The sequence below is a fragment of the Neofelis nebulosa genome, chromosome 12 (assembly GCF_028018385.1).
Source record: "Neofelis nebulosa isolate mNeoNeb1 chromosome 12, mNeoNeb1.pri, whole genome shotgun sequence".
Classification (NCBI taxonomy): domain Eukaryota; kingdom Metazoa; phylum Chordata; class Mammalia; order Carnivora; family Felidae; genus Neofelis; species Neofelis nebulosa.
Window position 1 is genome coordinate 86,491,724 of NC_080793.1, and position 4,657 is coordinate 86,496,380.

Genomic DNA, 4,657 nt, shown 5'->3' on the forward strand with positions numbered 1-4,657 from the left:
TAGACAAAGTTTCCAGATGGCAGTAAAGACTTCAATTGTAATCCCAAGATCCTATACACTGTCTAGGAGTGTAATAAGTGAACAAATGAAAGCTCCCGGCTTCGGATTCTTGTTGAGACCTAGTTTTGGTACCTCTTCTAACTCTTGGGACCTCATCAATCTGCTAATCCATAAGCTACATGGTTCTGCCTAAGCTACTCTTATGGTCAATTGACTCCCTGTGAGCCCCGTTGGCTGTCCTCCAACAGTAAAGCCTACTGAGACTCTGACTCCTGTTGGCACTTTGAGGCACTGAACCACCTGACAGTTTTCCAAGTACCTGATGAAAAGACAAAGACCCCCCCCCCCCCAAGTCAACCTGTGGGGCATTTTTTTTTTTTTACACTGATGAGTGGGGGTAAGGGGATAGCAGATAAATTCTCTTTCCGTCTCTACAATGGACTTTTCCATAGGATCACCTATATGGAGTTGTCCCACATGGCTGAGCAGGTACCCTGCCACATGGCAAATGGTGTCCAGTGATGACCTATCCCATTACCCTATTTCATTGCTTCTTCTGTGCCTCAGCTCCATTTTCCTTTATTGTCACTGGGCTCCAAAAAGTATTGGTACATGATCTTTGGCTCTGACTCTACTTTCTAAGGAATGTGAGCTAAAACCATTCATTTCAGAACAGTTTGTGGTTCTAGAAAACAGGTTCTAGAGAACAGTCCCTGGTTCTAGAGAACAGGCCCGCAGAGGAAGATGGGGTGTGCACTTGTCTATGGTCAGAAAATAATAGGATTACATTGCTTGTACTAAGTGGATTGTTAATAACCCCTCAAAGTCAATGATCTTAGAAGGACTTCCTATGAAACTGTATTGTGTCAAGTTCAACCTGGAAATTCTCCCAAGTTGCCCTGGGATTTCTAAAATGATTAGTATCTAAGCAAAAAATCAGTCAGGATATGAAACCGAAGTCTGCAACAAAAATCTGATGGCTACAACCTTGTCCAAAGAAGTAAGGAACTCCTGGGCGGACAGGAGGTCGCAGAAAGGTAGCCTCAGAAGCACATACCATGGGTGGGCCCAGAGAGGACGTGGCCGATGGAGGACCCTGAATCTGGGGTATGAAATGCGGTGAAATTGTGTCAATGCGGGTGGTTCCAGACTTGGGAAATAACCTTTTGCTGAGTGGCCCTTTTCAAAGGCCTGGAAAGCAGACTGCATCCCCTCAGTTGTCACACTTCCTAAGGGTGTGAAATCTAAAATCACAGCCTGGGCCTGTTGTCCGTTCCCTGCCCGCGGCTGGGCATGCCAAGGAGCTGGGTTGCTCTGGGGCCAGTCTCCAATGCTCTCTGTGCCACGGGCATGGTTAGCCTTGGCCTTTGTTCTCACTAATGACTGCTGTGAAATGCAAGGGGGAACTAGGGGGGAGGAGGGGACAAAGGGCCAGTGCCCTGCAACAAGTAGATCTGGGTTGGTCCCCTGTGCCTGAGCCTCCCTGGCACCATCCGTAAAGCGGGACCGGATGCCCGTGTTAGAGGGGTGTGGGAGTGAGTGACCGTGCCTGCCACCGGTCCTCACTCCTGCCTGCTCTCTCCCTGCAGCTGCCAAATAAGATTTGAATTAGAGTATGTTATTTGAAAGAGATTTATGGCTTCAAATGTTAATTAAACTCTGCCTATAAAGTATTCCACGGTAAACACTCTCAGAAGAGCTCCCTTATTAAACAAATGGGAATGATTTAAAAATCAGCTCCCCGCTCTGGGGGTGGGCAGTTAGCTCCAGCACGGAGACTGGCTAGGGGGTGGGGGCCAAGTTCTCGGAGGGGTTGTGCGGGGGATGGGGCGTCGAGGCCGAGAGTCACAGAGCCCTGGTCTCCTGGCTGGCTGGCCATCTGGCCCACACAGTGTCATGCGGGGTCGCCCAGGCCCCTGTCGCCGACCCCGTGGGTCCCACAGCCCCCAGGCCTCGGGGAATCACCCTTCCCCCTTCAGCTCTCCAGGCAGGCAGGAAACTGGTGGTGGCATTTGCAGACACAGGTGCTCAGGGAGGCTCTGTGGCCCAGATGTGCCAGAATATGCAAGTTGGAAGTGAGGATCTGGGCCCTTGGGCATAGAGCAGCAGAGGAGCGGAAGGTGCATGGTGCAGGGAGACCAGGAGGATGAGGCCAGCTTGGAACTGGCCCTGACTGGGGGCCACAAGCCTTCATCCTGATGGATGACTGGGGAAAATGCAGCCAGGAGCTGGAGGTCTCACAGGGAAAGCTGCTGGGCAACCTGGCTAAGCCCCTGCTGGAGAACATCAAGACGCTGAAGGCTGGGGGACCGTAAGCAGGCCTCTGTGTTGACAAAGGGCAGGTGGAGGATTATTTACGGGACATGGGAGTTGCCATGGCCAGCATGTGGCCGTCCTGCTATTTCAGGAGCCTCTTTTCCTACTGTCCCAGAAAGCCCCAGATGCAAAGAGCTACCTCCTGGGCTTGTCAATGGGTGATGTGCCCATGGACGGCCTATGTGTGACCAATGGGTTCTGTGATGTTCAGCCTGCTGAAGATGCCACAAAAAGAGGTTGGCCAGAACATTGGGCTCAGTGCTTACAAGCACCCCCTGGAAGCCTGGGCTGTCCTGCTCTCCGGGCACACGGGGAAGTCCTCAGGTGCAGTGCCACCATGACCCCAGAGGATGAGAACTAGCACTTCCCTGGAACCCCGGACCTGGCCCACACGGTCCCTTTCTATGCCCTGAAACCTGACCATGGCATCCAAATGACCCTGAGGCTCAACCCTGAGGTCCTGTTGCTGTAGCAGTACAAAGCAGACTTGGCTGGGCTCTGACCCTGCTGCCTCTTGGCCCCATCTGCAGGGATGGGAGATGCAGTCACAGTCATCTGGTCTTAGGTGACAAAAAAAATCACAGGCCATTGTTCTCATACACACAAAAGAAAGATGAAAAAGTCAACATGAGTTACTTGTAACTGGCAAGAATTTGGAAGCTAGGGCTCCCAAGTAGGTTAGCTTTTCCTGTCTCTTTTAAATAAATCGTTGGTATAATCCCTGCTTGCAGAAAAAAAAAAATCTTCAATCAACACAGCTGGAATGAATGACCTTGGTTGTCCTGCTCTAAAGTATTAGTTCTGTTTTCAAAGGAACCCCATAACTTGTATTCACTTTCTTCGTACCACAGGCAGAGACCAACCTCATGTTCTGTACTTAGCAGGTACTTAATGAACATTAAATTAGTGACCAGTCTCCTACTCTGAGGTATGATCTGTCCTTAGGCTGAATCGAAGATCGTTCGACTCAAACGGTAACTTTGAGGTGGGGTTGTGGCAGGGGAGGGGAAAGGAGGCTGAAAAGCATGGGTTACTTAAGTTTGCAGATCTTCTAAATTTTAGCAGGTTGGAAATCCAAAATTTCTGAATGTAACTGGTCACTTACATCCGGATTTGATCACCAGGATTCCTCAGCTGCATTATAATTCCACTTCTAGCCAAGCCACTCAGGGACCCGGTCTGGCAGTTGACAATTACTAGGCAAGTTGTCTCTAAGAAGGGTGAACGGGGTCTGAAGCAAGTAATTTATCATTATTTCCAGCCTTTGGTTTCCCTGTCTTTATGATGGCACACTGTCAAAAAAAGATGATTCTGGAACTCTGTTGAGATGTGGGAAATACTTGACTGTAATGAGGCCTATCGTGAGGTGAGCCATCCAGGAGGTGGAAGCCGAGGGGAAGGCATGAATATTCATGGAGCACCTGTTCTGCCCCAGTGGCTTTAGCCATTTATTTTCTGTCCTTCTTTCCAGAGCAACCCTGCGAGGGAATAAAAAGTGTTATTTATTGAGGGTTTACTCTGGGGCCAACCCTTGAAGTTCCTCGCCTTGGCAAATTGTCAAAACAACCCAGGGGGAGGTGTTAGGTGCATTTCAGAGGTCACATGTCAAGGGTTCCCTATCTTGGCCAAAGTCACCCAGCTACTTGGAGGTGGAACAAAACTGAGAGGCACTTCTCCCGTGTCAAAGTTGTTTGTTTTTCTTTTCTCAAAATAAAAATGCCTTTTTATTTTATAAAAAATGTGTGCTTTTGACAAAAAAAAAATCAACATGGAAAAATTCTGAAATCTCTTTGAATAGGTAGTAGATTCACCTAGAAAAAAAATTTTTTTTTTTTTTTTAGAGCAGCTCTGTTATTAATCTAGGCCTTCTTCTGAAGCATTTTTATGCATATATGGATGTTTCTATTTTTATACTCAAGGCTGCTTGTGCACACTATCTTATGCCTTGCCTCAGCCTGACCCCAACTTGACTATATTTTGTAGACCTTCACAAACCCTAGCATGAGACTTCGTTTTAAAGGGCTGCATTGTTTCCATTTTCTTTCTAAAAGCGAATTCCATAATTAACCAGTTCTTGATTTGGCATTTTGTTTTCCTTTTTTTTTTTTTTTTGCTTTTGCAGACCGTGTTGAAATACACAGACCCTCCCCTGTCCCAGTGTGTTACCTCCAAGTGTTACTGTGTCTGGGGTGGATTGCTGGATCAGAGGTAAAGACAGGCATGTGTAGTTTTGGTAGATTCTGCCCGACTGTCCTCCACGGACTTGGCCAGCTTGCCCTCTTGCAAGCAGCACTGAACGTGTCTTTTCCTGTAGCTTTGCCAACAGTTCTTAGCAAATTTT

At 48.1% G+C, this 4,657-nt stretch overlaps 1 pseudogene; it reads left to right on the forward strand.

Moving 5' to 3' along the window:
- The first annotated feature begins 2,124 nt into the window (after nucleotides 1-2,124).
- Nucleotides 2,125-2,788, forward strand: LOC131490782 (nmrA-like family domain-containing protein 1; annotated as a pseudogene).
- The last annotated feature ends 1,869 nt before the right edge of the window (nucleotides 2,789-4,657 follow it).